The following is a 13,319-nucleotide window of genomic DNA, read 5'->3' as shown; positions in this document are numbered from 1 at the left end:
TTGCCATGTATTTTCTAGTCAATTGAGTTATGCGTTCCTGATATGTATTTGCGTTTTTAGTGTTATAGTGGTAAATAGTTAGGCTGCTTTGAATTGTTGCCTGCTATGCACTGTTTGCAATGTTACCTTTTACAGTATTTTGTCATTTGTGAAGTATTCTGAAAAATTGTTTTGCTCTTGTGTGTAGCATTAATCATTTCTAACAAGTGTTTGATTACTTTGTTCTTCCAAGTGTTAAACTTGGGCTAATTAATTTATTTTTACTTCTGGCTTGTCATCTATACATACATGCTTGTATATGTGCAGGCTGTTTAGTGTAGCTACTTTAAAAGTGTTAGAATATATTAGTTTTTGTTCTTTCTCCCTTGTTTTTATGGTCTGTGAAGCACTCTGACATATTTCCTTGTTCTCTTATTGCAAGCTATAATATTTCTATAAAAGATAGCTGTTTACAGCTTATTTAGAGCTATTTGAGTATGCCAACCATAGTTATTTGTAGACCTGGGTACTGACATATTTCTTTTTTTCCATGCTATAGTGCTCCGCACAAGTTTTATTGTGCTACTCTAACTACTCGGTTGCCCTCTCAATACAGGGATCTTATATCCGTCGTGTGCTTTTCAAAAGCAGTCAAGATGGTGAATTTCATGGCAGAAGAGCTCTGAAGAATTATGGACAAAAAGAATAACATTCGTAACATATCTGTTATTTCTCATGTGGACCATGGTATGTACCATAAGACTGAAAAAGATTTTTTTGATGCGTTGATGTTTAACATACACTAAATCTTCCTGCGTAATGTTTGCACTCAATGACCTACATTCCTATTCTAATAATCCTTGATATGTTTGGATTTCTTTAACTTATAACTACTCGACATTGTCAATTTGCAATTGCTCTATTAGTCACAGATCTATTTTGGATCTTACATCTTAGCATAACTGATACTACCAACCATAGGTTTACTTGAATAAAGATATATGCATTTGATAACTTAAGGTTGGAAAATCTGATTATCCTTAGGATTTGAAAATTTTTACAGTTGTTCCCTTGTTTTCAAGGGTGTAAAAGTTTTAGTATGAGATTTAAGATTACATTGTTGCGGATTGATGCTTCTATGCATTGCTATGCTGCAAATCTATCCTTGTATGCTATCCATGTCTATCAAAACTTTTTCTAAATTGACATTCTTTTTTTCTTTTATCCTCTCATTATTTATTTGGTGCTTTGATATTTCACTAATACCTGTTTTACAGACCAGCATGCTTAATTTTCTATGCCTCTACATTTGTGAGTCCTTGTGTGGCGGATCCACTTCGGATTAGCTTGATCACGCAGGGTTAAGCCGCCTTAACATGCGACACTCCCGCCTAAAACAAGTTAACACAAAGTGCCGTCGGATTTCATCCGATTGACCACTTGAACAGGATCAAGTTTAGCAAACCCACACGAAGGTGAGTGGTTCCAGAGAGTACAACGAGTCCACTGAGTTAGGCAATTTTACCCATTTAGTTCGACCATAAAAACCAACATCAGAGTTTGACAAGGTTCAAAAGAAATAACAGAGGTAAACACTAGCGGAAGATTTCGTCGGGGTCGGATGTCCTGGTGAGGCTAGCCGGAACATCACTGATTCCTCTCCTCGCCGTCCGAGGAGGGGTCCCACTCGACCGTCCAGCCCGGCGGAAGCTGGGGCGGCCAAGCGCCAGCAAGAGAGGGGTCAGGAGCAGCAACTTCACCTGAAAAACAGGAGCCACAACAAGGCTGAGCTACTAAGCTCAACAAGACTTAACCGATAGGAGTAAAACTCCTCCTTCTAGACATGCAGGGCTTTTTGGCTGAGGGGTTTGTTTGCCAAAAGCACTAAGTAAAACCCTATTTCCAAGTTTTAGCTCCGGTTCTAAGTTCATTAGCCGGTCTAGATTTTGCAACCTATTCTAAGCAATCATAGAGCCAAACAAGATGTGAAGATAAATCAACAAACACGTCATCAGCAGATTCCTCATTTACTCAGGGTGACATAGCGATCAAGCAATCTCAAACTGTGAGAGGCAGACGAATCGATTCGAGTTCTTTAACCATGCATGGTGAACCTAGCCTCACGACATCCGCGCACCCGGAGGTCGCTTCATGTGTCGGCCTTTCCCATCAATCCCCTAACCCGTGTCGGGCCCATTTCCTTTGGTGCAAGGTTCCACAGGCCCGGCCTCTGCCGTCCTGTGACCACGCTTGCCACCACGTGCGACAACCAGCAGGGGAACTCCGTTCCAAGAACAATGGGGCGACCGCTCACGTCTAGGTTCAATCCGGTACTAGGCTTCCTCATCCCATACTAAGTATGAGGCTAGTACTTTCAAACACTTGATCACGAACACCACCATTGTCGGGCCTTAGCAAGATTTCATAGACAGACGAGGCAACCATCCATCCACCAAAGAGTTACCAAACCCTGCCCCGTCCATCGTCCTTATAGTTGTAACAGAAGGGAAAACATGCAACTCCTACAACTCGCGAGTGACAGGGAATCACTCGGCTTTTACCGTCTCCTAGTTAAGCAAGGCAACTACTCGGTCCAACAGCTAGTGCTCAGATCATGGGTAACTACGTCATGCATCTAGGGTTTCAAACAACTCCTATACGTAAATGCACAAGCATGTTACAGAAGGCATGCGCAAGTCTGGTAAAACACATAGGGTTCTCATGCAACCGAGGCTTGCCTTCGAGCAAAGAGGAAGGAAACTGCTCGACTTCTGGGGCGACTTCGGCTTCAGCGGGCAAGAGCTCGGCTACACCTTCTTCTTCTGGCGCCGGGTGTAGCTCGTAGAAACCGTCGGCGAGGTGCAGCTCTACACGAATGCAATGCAAAAGTTAGCATAGACGGTTATTTCAACAGCAACACTGGCTCGCCTGAGCCCAGAAACTCGCGACAAAGAGCAGGAGGGCCGGGAGGTTCAAGAGAGCTGGTGAAGATCAAAAAGCAAGGGTCGGAAGAAACTTATGATCTGATCCTTGAACTAGAGGATGTGATATACTAGGAATCCTCAGACACAGCGCTGAAGGGTTCCTAAATTTTACACATACACCCTCGGGTTGAAGAAAAAGATCACAGCCGAACCCTCGGGCGAGGCGGATAAGGGTCGGCGGAACAGACAGGGTCGGGCGAGACGGAACCGGGGTCGGGCGGATAGGAGGGGTCGGGCGAAGCGGACTGGGGTCAGCAACTCACCTTCTTCCTGAAAGGAAAGCTTGGGGTCGGGAAGAAGCAGACTTGGGCGGAGGGACTAAAGCTTTGAACAACGGCTAAGACCGGCAATGCTCCAGCGGCGGCGATGCTTCTTGCAGATCACAAGTAAGCTTTTACGCAGCACTGAGGAGCAAGCGGCTGGGCGACTTGGAGAAAACTGAGGGAGAAGCTGAGAGAAGAGCTCCTCCAGAACTGGGTGTGTGGCGCTAGGAGCTTGAGCAGGGAGCGAGAGAATGGCTGAAGGCAACAATGGCGGAGGGAACTCCGGCGGCTGGTGCATTCCTTTTATAGCTGCTGGAGCGGAGAAAGGAAGCGGCGCGGGAGAGAGAGAAGGGGAGCGGCGCGAAGGCCGGGGAGAAGCAATGGAGTGCTCTGCCGGGGCGACGATTGAGCGAAGAGGGCGGTGGTGCAGGACTCCGGGGGTGACGCCAGCAGTCATTGGGCTCTGCCGTCAGGGCGGCGTAGGAGCGGGTAGACCGGTGGTTGAGATTTGGCGGAGGCGGGCGTCGCCATGCGGAAGATTTGATAGAAGCGACCGGTTTAACGACGCTAGAATCGAGGGCGCACAGATGAGAAGACAGGCAGCCGCGGGCGCGCGGGCGAGCGCGGAGCAACAGATTGTCGGGCGGCTTCTGACAGGGCGGGGTAAGGAGCTGTTGCTGCCACGGTCAGGGTTGGCGATGGGGGAATCGTCGTGTAGCGGAGACCAGGCGGCGCGACTGTGGTCGAAGTGACGGAAAAGACGGGCGACATCGGGCTCTGGGGCCGGGATCTGGCGGCGTGATGATGGGCGCGGGAGGCGAGGCTCTGCAGAAAGGTTGCAGAGGGGCTTCCGCTGCCATTGGGGAAGGGGGCGCGAGAACCCACTTGGTCGCGAGCCAGAGACAAAACTGCGCGGCGGGCATCGGAGAAGACGAGCCACGCGGCAGGGAGACTCTGAAGCGGGCATGCAACTCGAGTGCGCCTGCCGCGGAGGATCTGGGGAAAAGATCTCGCGGGTCCACCGGGCGGATAGAACGGACGTTTGAGGACGATTAGAAGGATCCGACGGCGGGCCGAGCTTGCCGGGGTCGGGAGAGGAGCGAAGCGGGGAGGGGTCGGGTTTCCGGGGTCGGGATCGGGATCGGCTGAAGGCTGAGCACTCAGGCACGGTAAACAAGGCAGATGACTATGATCAAGGGCTCCGATCCAGACTAACTCGGAAGATTAGGGGTCGGTCGTCACACCTTGGTACCGAGTATTTATTTGAATCTTAGATTTTTTTTCTTTCTTTTCTTATATATTTTATTTACTCTTTGCAGGCAAGTCTACACTTGCAGATTCCCTCGTGGCAGCTGCTGGGATTATCATCCATGAAGTTGCTAGTGATTTTCGCATGACTGATACTCGAGCAGACGGAGCAGAGCGTGGTATTACAATCAAAGCCACTGGTATATCTCTTTATTATCAGATGACTGGTGAGTCACTCAAGACTTATAGTGGTGAAAGAGATGGGAGTGAGTATTTGATCAACCTTATTGACTCACCTGGACATGTTGATTTTTCTTTGGAAGTCATAGCTGCTCTTCGCATCACTGATGGTGCACTGGTGGTGGTTGATTGTGTTGCAGGTGTCTGTGTACAAACTGAAACTGTGCTTCGCCAAGCCCTTGGTGAGAGGGTCAGGCCTGTCCTTACCGTGAACAAGATGGACAGGTGCTTCCTTGAACTTCAGATTGATGGTGAGGAGGCGCATCGGGTTTACTCCCGTATCTGAGAATGCCAATGTCATTATTGCAACATATGAAGATAAGCTGCTTGGTGATGTCCAAGTCTACCCAGAGAAGGGGACTGTTGCTTTCCCTGCTGGTCTGCATGGTTGGGCTTTTACCCTCTCTAGATTTGCCAAGATGTATGCATCCAAGTTTGGAGTTGATGAATCAAAGAAGATGAAGAGGCTTTGGGGTGAGAACTTCTTTGATCCAACCACAAAGAAATGGACGACCATGAACACTAGCTCTGCTACTTGTAAGAGAGGTTTGTTCAATTCTGCTATGAGCCAATCAAGAAAATTATCAACATCTGCATGAATGATCAGAAGGATAAGTTGTGGCCTATGTTGCAGAAACTCGATGTGACCATAAAGGCTGATGTGAAGGAGCTTATAGGCAAGGATCTTATGAAGCGTGTTATGCAAACATGGCTACCAGCAAGTACTGCCCTTCTTGAGATGATGATATCCCATCTTCCCTCTCCAGCAAAGGCACAGAAGTACCATGTGGAGAACTTGTATGAAGGACCTCTTGATGATATTTATGCTACCTTTATCAGAAACTGTGATCCGGAAGGTCCTCTTATGTTGTATATTTCCAAGATGATTCCAGCATTCGACAAGAGCAGATTCTTTGCCTTTGGTCAGGTATTCTCAGGGAGGGTTGCAACTGGCATGAAGGTTCGGATCATGGGTCCCAGTTATGTCCCTGGCCAGAAGAAGGATCTGTATGTGAAGAATGTCCAACGTACTATTATCTGGATGGGAAAGAAACAAGTCTATTGACGATGTTCCTTGTGACAACACTCTTGCTATGGTTTGGATCAGTTCATCACAATGTACGAAATCGTGGGCTATGGAACTTAGCGGAGGCCTTCCAAAAACGCTATGAGTGCTATAGCGTCCGCTATAGCGGCGCTAATACATTTAGCAGATTGCAAAAAGACATGACAAATATTAATATTTTAGTTACTAAAACAATACACACTTCACTCAGACTGTCAGACAAGTATCAAGTTTAGTACATTTTACTCTAGAGACATAACCAAATAAAAAATAAGTAAAACAAACAAGTGCATAGCTCAACAATTTGGAGTTTAGACTTTCATAGTTCAAGAATCAAGATCACACTTCACTCAGACATTGAGACATCATAGATTCAAATTCTTCATTCAATCAGACAAGTTGAAAGAGGCAGAATGAGAATTATCATCATCATCATCTGAAGCAGCTGGAGAGGAAGCCAGATCAAGGTCAACATTTTCTGACTCAGAAGAGGAAGTCTGCACTTCTTCAAGAACAGGGATTAGCTTCTTTCTCTTCCTATTGCCTTGTTGCTCGAGCTGTACACCTCTCCTTTTTGGTTGTGTTGCTGCTGCAGCTCCCTGTGATGATGATGCACCTTGACCTTGAGCACATGAACGTTCTTGCTCTTGTTCTGAGTTTGCATTTGGTCTACTCCCAGTGATCCATTCATTATCTTCATCTTCTAAAATATTAGATATTGTTTTCTCAATAGGGTCTCTAATCTTAGTTTCTCTTTTTTGCTTGAGTTTAGAGTTGAACTTGACGAAGATAAGGTCTTTCATCCTTGCATGTTGAAGCTTCTTGCGTCTCTTTGTGTGGACCTATATGTAGGTAAAAAGAAAATCAGAAATGCAATACTAAATACAGTAAGGAAAACAAGTCTTTACTGTTTACTTGCTCATATGTGCTCCAATTTCTTTCACAAGCTGAGGAACTGCATGTCAAACTCAAAATCCTTGCAGCCAATTTCCTGAGTCTTGGTGTATTTGTTCCATGGTTCAGCCACCATTTAGCTTCAAACAAGGAGAAAAAACATTTAAATGGCTGACTACTAGATTATTAGAATTATGAATGAAAAAAAAACTAAACAAGTTAGGCATTACCTGGATCAAAATGCTTGTTTTTCAATTGCCTTTTGGCAATCTCCTTTCCAAATGTCCCATCCCCATCCTGATATTGCTGAAGCTCTTGAATGATTTGGTCTTGAACTTCTACATTATCAACCATCTTTGTACTGCAAGTTATTAAACATTCTCTAAATGATTCATCCAGCTCAATATCCACCTTGTTTGGATAATAATAATGTGGGTTCAAGTAGTAACCAGCCCTATGTAGCGGTGTCTTCAACTTGTTGTTCCATCTTTTGTCAATTATCTCAAAGATTTGCTGAACCTTGCTCAAATCATTATCAAACCTTGCTGAGATTTCATTCTTTGCTTCTAACAAACAGCCATATAAGAACCCCATAGCTGGTACATCACTATCCATTCTCCTTAGCACAATAGCCAAAGGCTCAAAGAAATTGACAGCACTATTAACTCCTTTCCAAAAAGTTTCAGAGCGGGCAATTCTGCTAGCTTTCTTCCCCTTGGCCTTGTCTAGATATCCCATTTCATTTAGATCATCTAACCTGAAGAGCCTCATCAGTTGTTTCTTGTTGTCCAGCAAGCTCTTCAAGTTCAAATATGCAGTAGCAAACATAGTAACACCACTTCTAACCAAGTCTTTACCAATGAACTTCCTCATCAGGTCCAACACCCATGTATGCGCATAAAGAAACACAGTCAAAGTCTTTGCTTCTGTTATTGTGTGCTCAACTGATGGGAGCTTTCCAATGTCCTCCAGCATTAGATCAATGCAATGAGCTGCACAACCATTCCAAAATATGGAGGGCCTTTTTGCTTTCAATAAAGTAGCTGTTGTTTCATTCACTCTTGCATTGTCTGTCACCACTTGAACAACATTTTGCTCCCAAATGTCTTCTATACAATTGTCAACTAATTCAAAGATTTACTTCCCATCTTTCCTTGCAGCTGAGCAGTCAATGGAACTAAGAAAACAGACCCCATATGCACTGTGAACTACCAAATTCATGACCCCCCTACTTCTCTTGTCTGTCCAAGCATCTGTCATGACAGTGCAACCATTAAGCTCCCAAGAATCCTTGTGTGCTTTGAATCCATCCAGCACCCTCTTCTTCCTTTTATGTAGGAATTTCCCACTCATCTCAAAAGGACTAGGCCCATTCCAATTTCTACCATAGTCTCCAATTGCTTCAAGCATAAGGGAAAAGCTAGGAAGCAGGACTGTGTTGTGTGGAATGCCTGCTTCATAGAAAAATTGGCAGATGTACATCCCTCTTTTCTTCTCTTTTCTCAGTTGATAGCTTGGATTGGACCTTCTCAGCAAGCCCCTTGCCCTTCCTTTCTCTTACAATTTCTTCTGGTGTAAGTTTGTAAAACTTGTCTATAGGGCCACTTGAAGAACTTCTCACTGACTTTAGCACAATGGCACTGCCACCATCATCACTTGCTTCTTCTCCCTCTGAATGACTCAAGTCCACTACAGCTCTATCTACCTCCACCTTCTTAGCCTTCCTTTTCTTGGCTTCAATACTCTTTGTCAACAACTTAACCATCTCTTCCTTGACATCAGATGGAACTTTGTCGCACTTAACCACATTGGACTTTGGCACTTTTCCAAGGTGATACTTGATACGAGTAATTCCACCACTGCAAATCTTACCACAATAGTTGCACCTTAGTGAATGTTTCTTCCTTGGATCTGGCAATGTGCAATGCTTCCAAGCTGGGTCTGCTGAATCAACACATAAAGAACATGTTTGTGTTGTTGATGCTATACTTGACAAGCCATTACCTACAAATTAGTGTACATAATGTTAATGTCACCGGCAAAATCAAAATAAAATAATAAATAATTGAGACAATAAGCTATCCAAATAAATAACTTCTATACTATATTACTATATTAGTATATTACTATCACAGATTCACATTTCACTATTTACAGTACTACACTAGAGTACACAGTAGAGTACTGCAGAAATTTAAAGTCTGAAAGTCTGAAATTGAAATGAAAATTGAAATTGAAATTGAAAATCAGTACACACTAGAGTACAGAGTACTACTACACACTATATAGAAGAAAGATTGAAATATAATAATATATGAAAGATGTAGGCTTGTAGCACTTGCCTTGGCCGGTTGGCTCATTCTGATTTGGATTTGTGCTTGAAGGTGTTTCCTGAGACATTGTTGCTAGCTTGCTGCGGTGCTACCTCTGGTGCTAGCGTGCTACTGACCTGCTGTGTGTGCAGGTGCAGCTGCAGAGGAGATGGCGTGCTGCTGACCTGCCGTGTGCAGGTGCAGCAGAGGAGAGTCCTAGGCCCAGGCACAAGCAGCCATGGCAGGTTAGGGGAGATGCACTCTCACCTCTCGGTCTCATCTCTCAGCTCAGGCGATTTAGACGCCGGCGGCGGCGACGATTTTTGGACGGGAATGACAGTGAGGAGGCTTCGGTGCTAGGGTTCCAAGGAGAGTAGGAGCAGCACATATACACGATCGATCTATTGGGCTATCGAACAAGTGCTGGAAGCCTGGAAATCGGCCTGCCTACATATTTTGGCCCGCGCCTGAATATTCCGTTGTAGCGGCGCTACAGGGTATATGCCGCTATGCCATTTAGCGCCGCTATTTAATGCTATAGCAACCGTAGCGGCCATATCGGCAATATGCACTGTAGCTTAGCACCTGTGCCTCCAAAACGCTATAGCCCTGCTATAGCGGCGCTATAGCCCGCTATTTCGTACTTTGGTTCATCACAAAGAGTGCTACTCTGACAAATAAGAAGGAGGTTGATACATGTCCACTCAGAGTGATGAAATTCTCCATGTCCCCTGTTGTGAGTGTTGCTGTTGAGTGCAGGGATAATTCTGATCTTCCCAAGCTAGTTGAAGGTTGAAGCATCTGGCAAAGTCAGATCCTATGGTTGTCTGCACAATTGAAGAGTCTGGTGAGCACATTGTTGCTGGACCTAGAGGTCTTCCCCTTGACATGTGCTTGAGGGATCTGGAGGAAAACTTCATGGGTGGTGCTCCAATTATTGTCTCACTTACTATTGTCTCCTTCTGTGAGACTGTTCTTGAGAGATCCTGCCGAACTGTTATGAGCAAGTCCTATAACAAACACAATTGTCTCTATATGGAAGCTCGCCCTATGGAACAGGGACTGGCTGAGGCTATTGATGAGGGTCGCATTGATCCACGTGATGATCCTAAGGTGCGGTCCAAGATCCTTTCTGATGAGTTTGGGTGGGACAAGGATGTTGCCAAGAAGATACGGTGCTTCAGACCTGAGGCCACTAGCCCAAACATGGTTGTTGATATGTGTAAGGGAGTACAGTACCTGAATGAAATCAAGGATTCTATTGTGGCTGGTTTCCAATGGGTGTCAAAAGAAGGAGCATTGGCTGAGGAGAACATGCGTGGCATTTGCTTTGAGGTCTGTGACGTTGTTGTCCATGTTGATGCTATTCACAGGGGTGGTGGTCAGATCATTCCAACGGCCAGGAGAGCCATCTATGCTTCCCAGCTCACAACTAAGCCAAGGCTGATGGAACCTATGGGCGTGTTGGGCCAGGCTCCGGGAGCGGCTCCTCGAGCGGCTTCTCCCGAAGCCGTGCCAAAGGGCGTGGTACGCCCGAAATGGCTCCAGCTCCACCGGCGGGGCCCCGGGAATCTCCCTCTCCGGAGCTGTTTCGGGCCGGCGGAGCCGAAAAAACGGACTCCTGCGGCTCCTCCTTTTCGTTGCCCACTGTTGCCCTCGGGGGAGGGCTCGCAGGCAAGCGGAGGCACCTCTGGGCGGGCGAGCGGCGGCAGACGGCAAAGCTCCGGCGGGCGGCGACCGACGGGGATGGCGGGGGCGGAGACGACCGGGAGGCGGGGGTGGAGACGGCCACGGCCGGGAGGAGGCGGAAGGCGGGAACGGAGGCGGCCGGGGGGAGGCCGACAGCGATAGCGGGAGGCCTGGAGTTGTGGGCGGCGGGGGGAGAGTGGATGGGAGCGGGTGGTGGGAGGATAGGGAAGAGAGAGAAGAAGGAGAGAAAAGGAATAGGAAAAGGAAATAGGAAGAGAAAAGAAGGAAAATAAATAGGAAGAAAAGGAAAATGAAAAGGTATTATAGGTATTTCATCTTATCTAACCATTTTAAACTATATGGAAGAGCCCTTTTGCCAAACAATTTTCCAAAAGGAGAAGCTAGAGCAGAGAAGCCACTCCACCATAGGAGCTAAAGCTGGAGTCGTTTTCAGAGGAACCGGAACCCTGCCAAACTAGCCCTATATATATGGTGGAGATTCAGGCTCCTGAGAGTACACTTCCTAGCATCTATAGCCTTCTGAGCCAGAACAGAGGACTAGTCTTCCAGGAGATACTGAGGCCTGGTATCTCACTCTACAATATCAAGGCATACCTCCCTGTATACGAGTCCTTTCTGTTCTCCAGTAGACTTACCTCTTCAACCTCGGGCCAGGCATTCCATCAGTGTGTGTTTGATCATTGGGATGTGGTGCCGTCTGATCCATTGGAGGAATACACGCTGGCAGCAAGGATGGTCTCAGAGGTCAGGAAGGGGCTGAAGAAACAGGTGACCCCCCTCTCTCGGAGTTTGATGACACTGAAGTTTCGGGTCTCGTGTATCTTCCGCTATAGTTGATACGCTCTGTCACATCGGATGTTCGGATAGTAATTAGGAGGACTAAACATAAGCTAATTACAAAACTAATTGCAGAATCCCTAGGCTAAATCGCGAGACGAATCTATTAAGCCTAATTAATCCATCATTAGTGAATGGTTACTATAGCACCACATTGTCAAATCATGGACTAATTAGACTTAATAGATTCGTCTCGCGATTTAGCCTAGGGATTCTGCAATTACTGCAATTAGTTTTGTAATTAGTCTAAGTTTAATACTCTTAATTAGTATCCAAACATTCAATATGACGGAGGTTAAAATTTAGCCCCCTCCTCCCAAACACTTTGTATGTTGTCGAGAGAACTACTCTTCATATCGTTTTCCCTCTAGTTGTGAGTTGCATGGGTTCCACTTTCACGTTGTAGCAAGCTGTGGAGACTGGAGACTATATATTGCTATCTGAAATGATATGGTGGCGAATGGAAATTACGTGATGCCTAATTTGAAGTGAAATTCATATCGTACTTTTGCATCTTCTTGTGACTGCATCTGCATTTGAAGTTGAGGCTTGCTCGTTTGATATCTTCTTCGCTGTTTTTTTGTCATGCCCTGGTTACCGGGACCTCGTAGTGTGCGACTGTTAGATCAACGATCACATTTGCTGGACGGTTGATCTATGTGTTATATATATATATATATATATATATATATATATATTGGCTTTTTTTTACTATAAAAAAGGAACGAGTAGTGGCTTGGTCTTGTACAAGCCTAGAGTTTAGGTATAGTGTACACACGTAATATTGTAAAATCTAGAGCTAGGCTAAGATGAAGCCTGAGAATGTACTCCGTCAATTTTAAATTGTAGTTCATAGATATTATTATGCATCTAGATATATAATATATTTAGATGCATAATAATATCTATGAACCTAGAAAAACCAAAACGACCTGCAATTTGGAAAGGAGGGAGTAAGTAATTACTGTTGAAAGTTAAGACGATTGAATTGGCTTGTTTCGGGAGAAAAAAGCCCTCACCGGAGTTCACATAATGTAATGCGCTTGTGCGAGAGCTCCCTCCTATTGTAGGTGTAGGCATGAATGCAAGCTCGATCATCTAAGTGGTTCTTTCTTCTGCATATTCCTTTGTCCTAATTTTTTCAATTCCACACTTCTGGTTCTTCATGCATCTCTAAAGCGATTAAGAATATTCTTGGGTGTGCTTGGCCTGACAGGATCCCTCCCGGGTGAGCGTTTGTTGGTCCTTCGTTGGGGTGAAACCGATATAGCCGGTATGCCAAAACAGCTTGGCCAGTTTTGCATAGTGGCGTAGCAAGGTGCGTCTCTGTGCTGCATGTTCAAGTGCTCGTGTGACGGTGTGATACGTTTTCGCGCCAACACATGTATCCTGGTATTAGTGTTTTTGAAAAATAGCATATGAGTATCACCGTGTTGCATGTTGTGTATCCGTATCCATATCGGAGTATCTAGTTAAGACAAACAGCCTTTCCATGTGCAGAATTGCATAGGTTCCAGCTTAGCTCTATTTTCGTTTCAAACATTTAAGAAAAAGGACTTTGCCGCAAAGTTTCCAAAGCAAACATGTTAATTTATAGAGGACATCACATAGAATTCGATAGTTAGCGGTAGCCAGCTGGAACTGGAGCATCAGGCAACAACACATGGATATATGAAGCCGAAATGAATCTTAGACAACAGTTTTGTTTGCCTACGATCAGAATGGTGTCAAATTTTCATTTGTGAAACCTACAAACAGTAGCAGATTACTACACAACTACTCTTTC

At 45.3% G+C, this 13,319-nt stretch overlaps 2 pseudogenes; one reads left to right on the top strand and one right to left on the bottom strand.

Moving 5' to 3' along the window:
• Positions 1–635: 635 nt before the first annotated feature.
• LOC117844158 (elongation factor 2-like) lies at positions 636–11,562 on the top strand (annotated as a pseudogene).
• Positions 5,646–8,666, bottom strand: LOC117845960 (uncharacterized; annotated as a pseudogene).
• Positions 11,563–13,319: the final 1,757 nt, after the last annotated feature.

The sequence above is a fragment of the Setaria viridis genome, chromosome 2 (genome assembly GCF_005286985.2).
Source record: "Setaria viridis chromosome 2, Setaria_viridis_v4.0, whole genome shotgun sequence".
NCBI lineage: Eukaryota > Viridiplantae > Streptophyta > Magnoliopsida > Poales > Poaceae > Setaria > Setaria viridis.
Note: the sequence above shows the minus strand (reverse complement) of the source record. Positions and strands in the feature narration are given on the sequence as shown.